The sequence below is a fragment of the Macrobrachium rosenbergii genome, unplaced genomic scaffold (genome assembly GCF_040412425.1).
Source record: "Macrobrachium rosenbergii isolate ZJJX-2024 unplaced genomic scaffold, ASM4041242v1 13902, whole genome shotgun sequence".
Taxonomy (NCBI): Eukaryota; Metazoa; Arthropoda; class Malacostraca; order Decapoda; family Palaemonidae; genus Macrobrachium; species Macrobrachium rosenbergii.
Window position 1 is genome coordinate 595,957 of NW_027100722.1, and position 16,480 is coordinate 612,436.

At 49.3% G+C, this 16,480-nt stretch overlaps 1 protein-coding gene across 1 annotated transcript in view; it reads left to right on the forward strand.

The window, feature by feature from the left end:
- The first annotated feature begins 238 nt into the window (after positions 1–238).
- LOC136837962 (gastrula zinc finger protein XlCGF57.1-like) overlaps positions 239–16,480 on the forward strand; it is a 59,465-nt gene continuing 43,223 nt past the window's right edge. The window contains exon 1 of the mRNA XM_067102831.1: positions 239–342. The gene's annotated coding sequence lies outside the window, so the exon portion shown is untranslated. The remainder of the gene's footprint in view (positions 343–16,480) is intronic.

The window sequence follows — 16,480 nt, forward strand, 5'->3', positions numbered from 1 at the left end:
ACTTTTACGTTACGTGAACTTATTTACTACGGTAGAAAATAAGTATATCGCCAAAAATACTTCATAAATTACATTTTTAAGTAAATTAACTTAATTTTATATTAAAATAATATCATATAATTATACTTATTACCTTTTTATGAATCTAAAATGTTAGAAAACATAATTAATAACCCAAAAATGACTCAAATAAAGGAGCTAATCGTCTTGGGTGGAAAGTGGTCGAGTGAGTGTAAACAAACAAATGATGGTGTCGTCGAGTAGTTGTCCCGGAGATCAACAGAAATCAATCAATTTCGACCGGAGATATTGACTGAGTGATCGAATTGGAGGTCAACCGAGGTAAATCAATGATTGAGGTTGAATTCTTGAGTTAAAAATTGTGTGAAATTTGAGTTTTTGAGTTAAATATGGTTGAATGAAGATGGGCATTGTCGGTCTCTTGACTCCTTCTAAGGAGACGATTGCCAATGTTAATTAACCGTTATTTAAAGCGTTAATTACGTTGTTTTCGTTATTTAGTTTATTTATATAACGCTGAAGGTTAAATCAATGCTTGAAGTTAAATTCGTGATTCAGAAATTGCGTTAAATTTGAGGTTTTGGGTGGGCTAAATGTGATTGAGTTAGGCATTTCTCGTCTCTTGGAGGTCAAGGGTACTAAGGTCAGGGTGAATGTCCAGAAGAACTCCGCATGTTATTCAAATTAAAAGTAAAATGTAATATTTTTCATATTTAGGCGTTTTAGACCACTTCTTATGATGAAAACACCCAATTTTGGGTGTTTCATGAAACAAGAAGTGAAAAAGTACTGAAAACACGACAAATCTTACATTTTAGTTATAATTTTGGTATGAGGCAGGAAAACAAATTTGCAACAACAATTTAGGGGATAATTTGGGATTTTTGGGTTTCGGGTGGGGGAAAAACACATTTTGAAATATAGCCAAACATGCCTTAACATTGTTAGCTCGTGCGCCTTATCCTGCATTTATAAAGATGGCAGGCTGGTTATACTGGCAGGAAAATGGCAAAATCACCAAGCCGAAAAAAAAAACCACACAAATAATTTACCTTCATGGGGTCGGTTTGTATAAATCAGCTGTAGACCAGATGAAGACGGTAATTGTGGTGGTAGACAGATTATAGGACAGACAAATAACCCACAAAATTAAATGTCCGACGTCCGAACTTTATGGTATTTTTTCGATTTTGCCTGCAGCCACCGTCTCTCAATATTATTTGTATGAGCTCCGCTGGAAGGATCAACAAAATTAATACTATGATTTACGGTCAAATGTTGAAATCCCTTACTCAAAAGTTCTAAGCACGCCAACAGTCTGAAATTACAGTAATATTGTGTGTTCCTGATAATGGGAAGTAACATGGCAGTGGTTCTGTCTCCCACTGGAATCATGAAACACTTTTGTATTACATATACCCCCAAAGACCCACTGGCCCTCCACTACACGCCCCACGTTATTATTTCCTCCTCCCAAATTTAAGTCAATTTCAACCACTTTGCCTGGGCCACCAATTTTCTTTTTCTGTACAAATGCCCAATTCACAATCACTTCCGACAGAAAGACGACCAATCGTTTATTGTAAGTTGTAACTCTTCTGATCGCTTTATAAAAAAAAAGTCTTCACAAAGAGTAATAAACTTTATAACCGTTTCAAAATCTGTTTTGAGATTTTTTTAAAACCAATATGATTTTAAAAATGGAGGCTAAAATTACCTTTTTATGCCGATCTAATAATGTATCACATCGAAAACTCCTGTCAGCAATGTTCAACCGGCACAAGTGATCAAACAAGTTGACAAATGTTCTTTTTAAAATAAGACAATGATCCTGACACCCAACTGTAGTAACTTGTCTGTATTGCCACTGTATATTGACCAAAATTGGCCATAGCCAACGTCAATCAGGACACGAAATGGGTGTCCCTGCTATCCAGAACAGAAATCGGTTGAGAAGGAACAGCTTCAGCCATTACAACAGACCAAATCAATTATCAGACTGAAGTTACTGAAAAGAATCGCTGAACGCGGGATATATATTACTCCGCCGAAACAAAGCGTTGTAATTGGGTAGTATAATCACGTGACGACAAGACAAAAGTTGATTGGAAGAGGTAGCTATTCATTACTTAAAATTTTCTATGAGAAAAACGTAAAGTTTAAAGATTAATGGAAATAAACCGTCAAGAACGTATAATAAATATTTAGTAGGTAAAAATACACTTTCTAACGAAATCCCCAACAAAAACCCGATTTGCAAAAATCGAAAATCATTCGATGGGGAACTAGTTTTTCTGAGAAACATTACGTTCTTTCTGAGAAACATTACAGTTTCATTTTCGAACTTTTCAGTAAGATCAAGTACACGTTAAGTGCTACTGGATGTAAACAAACGACTTAGAAAATTTTCGAGGATGATTAGATAATCATTATCTCGGATAAATTCCTCAAAAAGTGTTCAGAGACAAAGTTTTATTATTTTATATTTGAAAATTATAGTGTGACCTATTTTCTTATACCTTGGAGTTGTTCTGGACATTGACCAAGGTCAGACCTTATTTGGGCCTTATTTGGGCCTTATTTGATCGATTTAAACTGTTTCTTCGTTTAGGCAATTTCTAGCCCTCTCAGGCCCTGTAGGCTAGGTTAGGCTCAGAGGTGTAGGGTAGGCTATGGCTGCAATAATGGGACTGTTAACAATTTTGTTATGATTTTTGGTCCTGATTTTGCTAATCGCCCACCCCCTCCCCCCCACCCCACTCCCGTCCAAGGGTTGCTCCTTCATTACAAGGAAATGAAAGATGGTTCACGAGGGATGCATCCTAACCTAACCTATCCCAGGACACTATGCCTAGACTTGCCAGGCAGCCCCCGCATCCTTCCAGATGTAACATTCAAACTGAGCAGAACCTGCACACAACTACACCGCCGTCTCACCTGGATTTTTCGGGCAACTGAAAAAGAAAGTTACTTAAATAATGATGGAGGCTTTTAGTATCCTAACCCTTACTGAACCTAAATGGGTTAATAAAACAAAGACTAAACGAAAATGGTTTTTAAATGAGGTTTATTTCCAATGCACTTTTCCAGGAAACTTCTCTGTTACTAAAGTGTGATTTGTTCCCACATGATATACAAACCATTGATCCTTTACATTAGGAATTACTTACGGCCATTGAACTCTCAAACAAGGTGGTTAACTACCGTCTGGGAGGTGGGAGTCCCCCCAGCCCGGACGTAAACATTCAAATTTTGCTTTTGGCCGTCGTGCGATGCAGACGTGTCTCTTCCCTCTCTGCCCTGACTTCCATTGAGTTGATTTTTCTTGGTGGGATCTTTCTCTTCTTTCCTTGTATGGTTGCTATGTGTGTCTGAAATGCAGGCTCATGAAGGTAGTAAGTCTCTTGAGCCCGCTTTCCCCCAGCATGTGTGCCCTGTGGTTGGTGGGAAGAAGTGCAGTAGCTTTAGATCTATGTTGATGTGGACCCACACACCCTTTGCTCCTCTTGCAGGAGGTGTGTGCGTTCTAGAGATTCTACTTGTGCCGAGTGTTGCCCCTGGTCAGCTGAGCAGTGGGCAAAGTTTGAGGGGAGGAAACAGTACCGGAGGAAGCCTTCCAAGGCATCATCTGAGGGATATATGCCCCCGATGACTCCCTTGGTGGCTAACCCTTTGGGATCATTTCTCTCTCCCGGCAAGCTTCCTCTTCTGGGTGCCTCTTCTTCGGGAGAAGACTCCCCTTCATCTTCTTTGCTTGCTTCATCGAGTGTGGAACGACAGTGGGGTACAATCAGGACGACCTCTTCTCAGGGGTCTCTCCTCGCCCCATGGGGAAACTTTTTCACCTAAGCAAGAGGAGACTCCCTCCACTAACCCAACCTTTTCCACGTCAGGTTTGGTGGTAGAGGCTCCCTCTGGAAGCAGGCTAGTGATTTGACTGCAGCCTGGCTCCACCAGGGTCTTTCCGGTGTTCCATCCTGGGAGGGCCTCCTGTCCCATCTGACTGGCATTCCGGTGGAAACCGTCGCTACGGCTACCTCTACCACCAGTACTGTGACCATGACGGCCTTTGCTAACATGCCAGTACCGGTCTCGTCTCACCTGCCGGCATCCCAGCACGAGAATTTGCTTCATTCAAACCACTCAGACAAGCTGCTTCCTCCTCTTCTGCCTTGACAGAGAGGGCATTGCTGACCAAGCAGGTCGACCCAGACCTGGTGCGTTTAGGCCCGGGTCTCCCGCTGCAGCAGCTTACTGCGGAAGAAGTCTCCCTTTGTTCCTACACAAATACAAACCCTTGGTCCTTTACTTATACGGGGTTACTTTTGGCGAAAGCTGAACTGGCCGCTAAAGACTTAACAAGGCGGTCTGGTAGTATAACTACCGGCCGGGTGGTTGCAGTGGGGGACCCACACATCCACTTTACTTGCTGGCCTTGTCTGATGCGGACGTGTTTTCCTGGCTCTATGCTCGGACCTTCCTGGAGGCTAAAGCTGCACCTTTTCATGGTGTGTTTGTTCCTGTTTGTTTTTTCTTGAGTATAATTGTGCGTGTTTGTGATGATGGATGAGTTATCGCAAACCCATGATTCTGATAAGCCTGTGCGCTGGGTATGTCCTGGTAAGGATAAAAAGTGTGGCACCTTCTGCTGTAGCGCGGACTCAGATCCCCACTCCCTTTGCCTAAAGTGTAAGAAAGAGAGTAAGGACCCTTCTGATTGAACTGTAGACGAACCTTGTGATGAGTGTAGGCTTTGGTCCCCCGAGAAGTGGGATAGGTATTCTCAGAGGCCTAGATACAAGCGTAAGGAGACCAAGGTGTTGGAGGTGCTGTCTTTGGCACCTTCGACTCCATCGGTTGCAAATCCTTCGCAGTCGTATCTAAGCCCCGAAGGACTTCCCTTGCTGCTGATTCTTAGTTCTGAGTCTGTCTTGCTGTCCCCTGTGTCTGCATCCGCAGTCACAGAGGAGGCAAGATTGGTGGACCTAGGCTGCACCCCTCTTAGTTCTCCTCACCCAGTCGCTGATCCCTGGGTTGGGGGGGTGCCCCCCCTACCCGTCTTTGTCTTCCGCAGGGTTGGCATCTGTGCCCGGTTTGAGTCAGGCGTGGGAGTCACTCGGGATGGTTGGTACGCCTGATCTGCATCAACAGTGCTGTGTGGGAGGGGGTACTCCTCCCCCCTCCCACTACCCACACGGTCGACACTCTAACCACCACTACCGTCACCACTGTGCTGCTGGGGAGCATGGTGACGTCCCTACTCCAGCCACCTCCATGTCGACGGTGGCTGGGCCAGTCTGCTCGGTCACCCTACCCCCGCCTGGCTACACTCCCACGCCTCCTCACCTCGCTTCCACCATTGCCTGTGCTGGTCATGCAGATGTTCCTTACTTCATTGCCTGCATCTGCCTCTGTGATGCCTACTACCATATGACATGAGACTCCAGCCAGTCATCGCGCTCTTGTGTCCTCTGCTGTTGCTGCCCCCACCCCCGTCGACCCCTGGTCTGTCTTCGGTAGGTTGGGGGACGCGCTGTGTTGTCGTTGATCAAGAAGAAGTGTGCACGCCAGCCGTCTACGTCTTTGACTTCTACTTCATCGTCCTCATCCTCATCTTCTTCTGCCTCTTCACCCCCCTCTTCTACGACCAGTCAGTCTAAGAAGGGGAGGGTGGAACCTCTCCCCCACTAAGAAGACTCGATCTTCTAAGGGGGTGCAGTCCTCCCCTCGGGGGAAGACCGCTGGATCTCTCACTGGGAAGGCTAGCTCGGTAAACTTCTCAGACGTTTCAGCTTTGTCATCTTGAACTGATTCCGTTTTGGCACCTCGTAAGCGAGCGTCGCCGAAATCACAGTCGCCTAAGGGAGACTGTCCGGCCTCGAGCCGCTCCTCTCCTGTAGTGAGCTTGGGCACAGAACGAGAGAAGGGGAAAAGCCTTCGGGCTTCTCCTCCACCTAAACCGTCATCCTCCTCCAAGTCAGACATAGGACTGTCGGAGAAGGTGTCCATGGACGTCTCTGCTGCGAAGGCGTTGGGAGGAACCAAGAAGAGGTCCCCGCGGCCTTCTTCGACTGCTTCGGCATCGAAGAAGAATGGAACACACCCAGATGTTAGGGACAGTGGTCTCCAATCGGCAGTCCACACCCGTGTTGGTCTCCTCAACACGCTCCAGTGTGGAGGACCGTCCAGCGTCGGAGCGTGGATGGGCTGTGGGGAGGCCGTCCCCTGATTGTGAAGACGGTCACCACCCAGATGAGTAAGTCCATCTAGGCCCTCTCGCGACGCTCCACCGTGGGTTGGAGATCGTGAGGGGTCCGTGGCCTCCACTGGTTATACCAGTGACACGACGGTAGTGTTCGCTCTGCCTCTCCCACCCCTCAACTTCCTCGGGATTCTCTGGGAGGAGACAGGGCGTTGGTAGGATTGCTGGAGTTGAGGTTCTTGTGCAGTCAGCATCAGGGGCGTCCTTTCCTTCCTCACTCCAACCGAGTGAGAGGTCGTACGCCTCTGTTGTCAGGAGGGGCCTTCCTGGAAGACCGTCTCTTGGAAGGTCCTCTTCCAAGAGATCCGGACACTCCAGAATTGCAGAGAGCATTTGTTGAGATCGTTGCGCTGATTCGTCAGCACAACGGTCTGGAGGAACCACTTCCAACGCCCTTGGAAGAACGGTTGTCCAGGTTGGAGGAGTTTTACACTTCCAAGAAGGAACCAAAACCCTCCCTTGGACTACCATGGTCTCCCTTGGCAGACAGCGTCCTCAAGCAGGTGAACGACTTGGTCTCTGGACCAACGTCTTCGCTTCGCTCGACTCTCTCCACCAAGCTCTTACCTCCCCCTCTACCGAGACAGAAGTAGTACTACTTGCCTTTGGAGGGAGCACTGCAGCAGAAAGAAATGGAACTGGGCCTAGCTCGTCTAGCTCCTGGTACCACTTCAGCTCAGCTAACTGGGGAGCCTGCACTCCTCACGCAAGCTGAGCTGAACGCCCTGGAGGGGACAGCTCTGTCTGCTCTCCAGGCGATCTCCTGGCTCGACAACTGGGCCTTTGCGTCGAGGATCGTCTTCGTCTGGCTCTCAGAATGAAGACCCGACCTTCAGGAGTCTTTGCCAGTCGGGTGGAAAGGCCATCTCTTTTATAGCCCACCTGACGGCAAACCTGGTACTAGAGAGACGAGATACGGTGTTGTCCCGAATCTACAGATCAGTGGGCGCCGAAGCTTCAGTCTCCCTGTGCAACAGACCAATTCTGGACACCACCTCCCTCATCCCCAGAGAAGTGGATGCTGTGGTGGACAAGAGGAAGGCCGATGAACACGACCGTCTTGTCCACCAGGCAGCCACGAAAGGTGTTGCGCAACCCTCTCGTCCTGCGGCCCGGACCGTGAGCCAGGCTAGCATCTCAGCCCCGAAGAAGTCCAGTGCTTCGATGGGCGCTCGAGGAAAAGTCCAGACCTCCTCTTTCCCCCCCATGGAAGGAACTGCAGGGTCCCTTTCGCCAATCTGTTCCCCCAAGAGGAAAGGTAAGGCAAAGAAGAAGAGGGGAGGAGCTCTCTAGGGACAGCGAGCCCCCTCAGATGCTGCTGTCGGTGGGGGGATGCCTATCATGCCACTGGGCAACTTGGCAGCGACACAGAGCGGAGACCTGGGTAGTGAATGTCCTTCGGGAGGGATGTTCTCTACCCTTCGAGTCGCCGCCTCCCCTCACGACATACCGGTCCAGTTCCCCTCTTACCTTCAAGACCCCCGGAGGAGAGAGGCCCTACTTCGGGAGGTCGAAACTATGTTGAGCAAGGGAGCCATCGAAGTCGTCGAGGATCGATCTCCAGGCTTCTACAGTAGGATCTTTCTAGTGGAGAAAGCTTCCGGCTGGTCTCATCTGTTGTACGTGCATGGATGGGCGTGAAAGGTGAGTGACTGGCTCTCTCTTCCTCCCCTTCGTCCGTCTTCTTCCTTCGGGCAGAGAGTTTGGGCCGTACAAGCTGAACCAGATGTCAGACGCAGGTGAGTTTCATTCCTTGAGTATCCTAATCTTTGTTGCCTTTCAGGTACACATTAGATGTAATGTCCCCTCCTTCCCTTACAAAGTGGGGAAGGGGTTGCAGGCTAATTACCAAACCCATTCTTCATTTTGGTCCTTAGTCCCCGACATCCTCAGATCAGCTCTCCTGTGGCTGGGGTAGGTTCTCTCTCTCTTTTACCTTGCTGTGTGTTCACTTACATAGCGTAACTTCGTCACAGCAGGGGCGGTCGAGTAGACTGGCTCGTGACACTCCAGTTCACATAACAGTGGTCACAGTGCGGTGGCTATGTCCTCCTCGCTCTTACCCCTGGAGGACAAAAGGTGTGGTTGAACTTCCAGTCGTTCAGAGACCTTCACTCAGATTCCTCCCACCAAATCATGAGTCCCCATATAAGTAAAGGACCAAGGGTTTGTATTTGTGTAGGAACAAATTGCATTTTTTAAAAGTAAAATGCTTTTTTCCTAACACACAACCCGAGGTCCTTTACTCAGGTTACCCACCTCAGCCTCCCCACAATCTGCCCTAGACCAGAAAGCAAAGTGAATGCTTGACGCTGGGCGGGGGTTAGCGTGGGTCCCCACTGCAACCACCCAACTACCCGGCCGGTAGTTAGGCTACCGCACCGCGTTGTTAAGTCTTTAGAGGCTAGTTCAGCTTTCGCCGAAAGTAACGCCGTTTAAGTAAAGGACCTCGGGTTTGTATGTGAGGAAAAATGCATTTTACTTTTAAAAAATACAATTTTTCTAAGCTTTGGTAGAGTCTTGCATCTTTGATGTCTTTATTTTATTTTATTTTATTTTTTTTTACATTTACAGTATATATTCAGCTTTCTTTTCTCTCCTCTGCATCACTGTCACAGGGATCTCAAACGTTAAACACTGTTTGCAAATTGCAAATAACATTTTCTGGCCATACGAGAATATTTACTGGGCCTGAAATGGAGTATGGGAACAGTGTAGCACTAACACACTATTTAGATTCTAATTAGTTTGTGTGTGTGTGTGTAATGTAAATAACATAATAACATAACACGAGACTCATGATTCCATGACAGATAGAAAAGACAGCAGTCAACATACAAGTCCCACCTGAATCAATGAATGGGTGATCACGTGATTGAAGTCAAAGTTCTCTGACTAGAAACAAACAAAGAGGAGAGACGGCAGCAGCAGCACCAAGGAAGTTGGGATGCAGCAATAAAAAGGAATTTTGTGGTGTGTGTGTGCCATCTCCCACATTTCTAGATCAGGTAGTTGGCAGGCCTATTTAGAGACTGTATAGGCAGGGCTACCCTACTGCAGCCTAAGCTTGTAAGGGGTCTGGTAACAGTTAGACTGTATAGACTGACTGCAGACTGCTCAGCTGTAGCCTGAACCTGTTTAAATGGATATTTGTTCCGACACAATATACAAACCCTCAGTCCTTTACATTAGGAATTACTTTCAGGCGTAGGCTGGAAGTGGCCGTTAAACTCTTGAGCAAGGTGGTTAGGCAGTAACTACCGCCAGGTAGGCGGGGATACCTGCCTGCCCGGATGTAAACATTCCAGTTTGCTTTCGGCCGTCATGCTTTGCTGACGTGTTTTCGTTCTCTCTGCCTGACTGTCGTAAAGCTGTTATTATCCCGGTGGGATCTTTCTGTATTTTTGTTTATATATATATATATATATATACGTGTGTTTGATATTTATTAATACACACCCATGATTTGTGATAACCTTGTATAAGCCGTCGTTCCCTGCCTGTGTCCTGGGTTTGACGGCCAAGGGCGTAACTGGAGTAGCGTAACCAAGTGGTAATGCTTCTCTTCTAGCAGCCCTTTACGTAATACTGAAGGCTCCCCTGTACTTTCGGAGGTATAGTTTGGGACATAATATCTTCACTCCCCTACATTCATCGGGACGTAAGAGTTCTTTCCCTTCTTGGGCTTCCGCCCTCCGTGTATAAGGGGCATCACTGATTTCTTCCTACTTACGCTGAGTGTTGCTCGCCGCCTGCGCTTAGAGAATTGCAGGCCGAGTGGGAGGTTGCGGGCGTCGTCGATAAGTTCCGCTTCCACGGCGCCCTTGGTGGCCTCCCCTCCGTCCTTTTTTCTCTTCCCGTAGGTTCTTCCTTCTCCCCTTTAGTAGATCTCTCTCCTTCGCCCTCTTTGCTCGCTCGTCGGGCGAAGACCAAGGGCGGGTAGCAATCGGGCGACCTCGTCTAGAGTACCTCCTCCCGCTGCGTAGGGCAGTTCCCCTTGTATCGGGAGGAGCCTCCCTCTACTAATCATCTTTGCTTTTCTTTCAGGTTGACAGTGAGCATTGCAGACACAGCAGTAGTTGGATGGATATATCAAGAATATCTTGCATGAAGCAGTCCCGACATTCATTCAGTGTTGCTTCGTGATCGACCACAATACCTGATTAGATGACATATTTCCACGTCGGGATCGCTCTGACTCTGTTCCCGCCAATGTGGATCGTTCGCTGTCTTGCTGATTTTCATGTATGCTGTTGCAATGCCTCCTGCGTATCTGTGGTCCATCTGCTCCTGCTGTTCCCTGTGTTATGCTCTTGTTGACTCGACGACAGTATCTGGGCTGCTCTTCCTGGTCTCCTGCCGCAGCCGCCCTGATCGCTCCTGTCACTGCTGGTGACTTTCAAAGGACATTTCTGTCCGTTGCAGTAGCTCCTGCCTTCCGAACCGCTAACGTAGCTCCTGCATCGGGTGTGCTGATCGTGCCCGCTACTTCTCCTAGTGGTTGTGTCTAGGGCCGCTTCTGTTGTGTTGCTGCCCGAGGTCCTTTACACTTTATGCCCACCTCATGCCACCCCTCAATCTGAAGCTGGACCGAAAGGCAAACTGGAATGTTTACATCCGGGCAGGCAGGTATTCCCGCCTACCTGGCGGTAGTTACTGCCTAACCACCTTGCTCAAGAGTTTAACAGCCGCTTCCAGCCTACGCCTGAAAGTACAGTAATTCCTAATGTAAAGGACCGAGGGTTTGTATAGTTAGGAAAAATACAATTTACTTTAAAAATTGTTATTTTAATGATTTAGAGGCTTATGGTCATTCTAGGCTATAGGATACAGCCTTCTAATTTGTCTTCCTTATATAGGCTAGACTGTAGCCTGTAGACTATATTGTAAACCTGTCTGAATGAATATTTGTTCCGACACAATATACAAACCCTCAGTCCTTTACATTAGGGATTACTTTCAGGCGTAGGCTGGAAATGGCCGTTAAACTCTTGAGCAAGGTGGTTAGGCAGTAACTACCTCCAGGTAGGCGGGGATACCCGCCTGCCCGGATGTAAACATTCCAGTTTGTTTTCAGCAAAATGCGTTGTTGCTGACGTGTTTTCGCTATTCTCCTGCCTGACTGTCGTTAAGCTCTTATTATCCTGGTGGGATCTTTCTGTATTTTGTTTATATATACGTGTGTTTGATATTTATTAATACAAACCCACAATTTGTGATAACCTTGCATAAGCCGTCGTTCCCTGCCTGTGTCTTGGGTTTGACGGCCAAGGGCATAACTGGAGTAGCGTAACCAAGTGGTAATGCTTCTGTACAGCAGCCCTTTACGTAAATACTGAAGGCGCCCCTGTACTTTCGGAGATATAGTTTGGGACGCAATATCTTCACTCCCCTACATCCATCGGGACGTAAGAGTTAGTTCCCTTCTTGGGCTTCCGCCCTCCATGTATAAGGGGCATCACTAATTTCTTCCTACTTACGCTGAGTGTTACTCGCCACCTGCGTTTAGAGAAGTGCGGGCCGGGTGGGAGGTTACGGGCGTCGTCGATAAGTTCCGCTTCCGCAGTGCCCTTGGTGGCCTCCCCTCCGTCCTTCTTTCTCTTCCCGTAGGTTCTTCCTTCTCTCCTTCGCCCTCTTCGCTCGCTCATCGGGCGAAGACCGGGTGGTGGGGGGAGCAACCGGGCGACCTCGTCTAGAGTCCTCCTCCCGCTGCGTAGGGCTGTTCCCCTTGTAGCGGGAGGAGCCTCCCTCTACTAATCATCTTTGCTTTTCTTTCCGGTTGACAGTGAGCATCGCAGACACAGCAGTAGTTGGCTGGATATATCAAGAATATCTTGCATGAAGCAGTCCTGACATTCATTCAGTGTTGCTTCGTGATCGACCACAATACCTGATTAGATGTCATATTTCCACGTCGGGATCGCTCTGACTCTGTTCCCGCCGATGTAGATCGATCGCTGTCATTGCTGATTTTCATGTATGCTGTTGCAATGCTTCCTGCGTATCTGTGGTCCATCTGCTCCTGCTGTTCCCTGTGTTATGCCCTTGTCAACTCGACGACAGTCTCTGGGCTACTCTTCCTGGTCTCCTGCCGCAGCCGCCCTGATGGCTCCTGTCGCTGCTGGTGACTTTCAAAGGACATTCTGTCCGTTGCAGTAGCTCCTGCCTTCTGAACCACTAATGTAGCTCCTGCATCGGATGTCCTGATCGTGCCCGGGGCCGCTTCCGTGCGTTCCTGTCAGCTGCCCCAGAGGTTACGATGTCCGCCATCCTGTAGAAGATGTCGGCGTGAAGATGTAGGAAGTCGTCCTGTTGAGGTGATGATCCTGGCCGTTGCAGTAGCTCCTGCCTTCCGAATTGCTGCTGTAGCTCCTGCATCGGCTGTCCTGATCATGCTTCTCCTGGTGGTGGTGTCCTGGCTGCGTTTCGTGTCCACCATCCTGTAGAAGATGTCGGAGAGGAGGTGAAGGAAGCCGCCCTGTGGAAGTAGCCGCCGTCTTCTTGATCTTATCTTCGATTTCGTCTTCTGCTGCGTCTTCCCTTCCTCTCCCGAGGTCCAAGGGGGTCACGAGAATCGGACAGACCTCCGTCGGGTGAAGGAGAGGAATGCTGCTTCTTGCCCTTGATGCCCTTGGACGTCTAGGGACTGCCTCCTTCCGAGGAGGCAGTGGGTCTCTCGTTGGCTCTTCCCGACCTTCGGGTTAGGAAACCGATTCGCATAACCCTGGGTTTTGTGTTTCAGAAACCGCAGGCGTGCAGACCTCAGTTTGCGATCCCGTTCCTGAGTCTTAGAGGTTCCGCCTCTAAGGTGGGGGCTGCTTCGGGCGCTCGTTCGCGAGCAGCTTCGAGTGCTCGAGATTCTATGGAAAATCGAGTATCCCGATCTGGTCTGGAGAAATTTTCCTGGGCCCAGTTTGGGAGCAGTGCGAGAGAAAGGGCCGAGGCACCCAGGTATCTTGGTTCCTCTTCCTGCCAGCACCGCAAGCGCTCCCCGAGTGTTTGCCAGTGCTCGGTCGGGTTCCCAGCCTGGTGTCTCGATCCTCTCGGTTCGAACACCAGAAGAAGCAGGGAAGAGATTCTCTTTGGGAGTCCTGCGGGACTTCTAAGGGACTGACTCTCTTCCGGGAGACAAGTTTCTCTCGTTGACTGATTCGCATTCTCGTGTGGGATCTTGCATTTCGGGGGCCGCGAGAGCGCGGCCTCTCGAGGCCACTCCCTCTTTGCCAGTCTTGGAAGTCTGCGTCTAAGACTGGTTCTGTGCTTGGCTCTTTCGATCTATTAGGAAACAAAGCAGCCGCTCCCGATTTTCGGAAGTCTCGTGGGTAGCTGGAATTCTATGAATCACGAGCACTCTCTTTACGAGAGGCACAGGACGAGAGAAAGTGCCGAGACACCCAGGCGTCTGGTTGCCGGGACACCCAGTTGTCGGTGTGCCGCGACGCCAGGTGTCTCGATACTGCCCGCCAGCTGCTTTGGTTGCTCGGCCGTGCTTCGTTCTTGTGTCTCAAACTTTAGGGTTCGAGCATGCAAGATAGCAGACACAGAATTCCCCTTTGAACCTTCTTCTTGAGGGGCCTCGGCCTCGGCCTCAAAGGAGTTTAGAGTTCGGGAAACTAGTAATTGTTCACAGCAGACGAGTCCGGCCTGCCCAGTTATGATTGTGTTCGCGCAATTGGCTCGGCTCGGCCCCCGGTCGCATTTACGAGACTGGCTCGGCTCAACTCGGCTTGCCAGACTGGCTCGGCTCGACTCGACTCGGCTTACCAGACTGGCTCGGCTCGGCTCGCTCCGCCTGCCTCCCAGCCTGCCGCATACCGATCAGCTGGATCGCGTTCGCGTGATCGGCTCGGCTCGGCCCTACTCGGTTTTTTCCGACTCGGGTTCTCGGCTATGTTCGAGTGAACTTTTTTTGCTCTTCCCAGGAAAGCGCTTTGCCACGGCACAAATGCTCTTCTTTCCCCGTGTGGCAGTAATCTCCTTCGGTTGATTATCGCTCACGGTCCGCCTCTCCTGCTTATCATTCTGGCAGGACAGGTAGGGATACTCTTTTCTCCTCACCTGTTCTCTTCTCCTCTCGGTTGTTCCGAGAGGCACGAGACGGACAGAGAGAGCTCCAACGAAATTTTCTTTCGGAGTTTGGCTGCCTGGCGTGCTTTGGGTATCGGTCCCCCGATTCTCTCGTATTATAACCAGGTAGCTGAGGAGGGTTTCATGGGATCTGTCAAGGTCTCCCTCCAAGGGGAGAGGTACAGGAGTTTCACGCATCGGAAACAGCGAGGGTCTTCCTCTTCAAGTTATGATCGCCCCCGTGTTCTCGGGGAACTTCGCGTCGATTCGTCGGCGTGAGGATCCCCGGGACAGGACCGCGGCTCCCCCAATGAATAACCTTCATCACTTGCAACCCTTGCAGTTTCCGAGGGGCCGAGAGTGTCAGGGACCGCCGTGGTCCTGGCTTCCGAGAGCGTTCTCGACCTGATGAATTTTTTTCTTCGATGGAGTTAATTCAGGTCGAGACACCAAACTTCCACCCCTGGCTTGACAGAATATGAATTCTTCTTGCCTCGGAGGGTCTTGCCGACTGCAGTTTTTTGGGCAATTCTGGTGCTAAGAAGGACTTTGTCCCAATTCGGATCTCCGGTTTCGTAAGTCCCGAGTTGGCTTGACCCTTGGAAACGAACCTTTACTTGGTTCTGCCTTTCTCTTTCAGAGATTTGCCAGATACCCCGGTAATCAAGGTTCCCACCAGGGCACTGACTTGTCCTTTGGACAATGGCCAAGAACTTTGGGTCTTAGTCATCTCAACTCGACCTTGAGTTCAAGCCAGCCCCCCTCAACTCCTTAGCTAAGAAGTCCTAGGCTTCAGAAGAAGATTGCAACTGCTGATGCCTGGACGAAATGATGCTTATCGAGTCTCTGGAACTGGCAGCGACATTGCTGAGACCTGGGAATGGATTCCTTCAGGAGAAGTATCTATTTCCCTTAGGTCTCGGCAATTCTTTCCATTGAACTTTCATCCCACCACCTCTCCCGTGGTCCCGATTCGGGAAATGCCAGCCAGCTAGAGCTAATTGCCTCGGTACCCTGTCATCTTGCAGAAGCTTCCCCATGGTGGAAAATGGAAGTCTGCTTCCTTTTTCCCCGTTCTTTCCTCTTCGATGTATGAGGAAAGAGTTAGGCTAATGCTTGATTGTAGGAACCTTCGAATATGCTTGCATATTCCCCTCACATCTTGTGTCTACTTACGGATTCACAGATTGAGGAATAGGCGCACACTGGTAAGACCTTGTCTTGAATTTGTGTGACTGAGACGATTAGTACCTTCTCATCACCGTCCTTGGCTCAGGGCAGCCTTTTGGCCGTCCGAGAATTCAGGATGGGTTTTGAGGCACTCACTGGTTTCGTTGAACAACAAAACCACAGTAGTGGCATTTGTCGACAAACAGGAGGCAATCGTTTTTCCCCCGTTTCATCTCGACATTTGAAGGTACTCGAGTGTTGTTCTATTGCACACTCGACAGCTCAATTAACCAGCTGCATTCCTGGTGGGGATGTATTGGTAGGCAAGCCTGGCCTCGGGTTTGAGTGATCAGGACGGAACATGCTGCTCACTCTTTCTTCACGAAGATTCATGCAGAGACTGCTGGACTGAGAAATCCCTACCGTCCTTCTGTTGCCTCCCTGCACACAAGTCGGTAGTGTTTTCTCGCTCCCTCATACCAGACCAGGGGCCGCTCTGTTGAGGCATGCTGTCTTTTGGTGAAAACTTGATATCGACGTTTTTTCCCTCCGTATTTGTCCGTTTCGCTAGGGGTTCACAAACATTGCTCACCCCGAGTTACAGACAAATACTTGAAGACTTCGCCTTCATCCAACCTGATTGCCGAGGCATCGAGAAGAATTCCGCTTGACCCATCCTCCTGTGCAGCTACACAAGAAGCGGTTCTTGAGGCAGTACATCCCTGTGTGTTCAGGACTGGGAGACATTCCAGCTTTCCTTGCAAGCACAGGCTTTCTCGCCGAGCGGCAACGGATATAGCTGGATATCCCTTGAAGTCCTCTGCAACACTGTCCCAGGGACTGGATCCGTCTTCGCTGGTGGTGCCGTTGTCAGAACTTCTTCTCGGGTCAGAGTCGCTCGTCAAGTCTGGACTTCCTCGTCTTCTCCGCCGAGGGCTGCTTCTCTCCCTTTCATTTGTG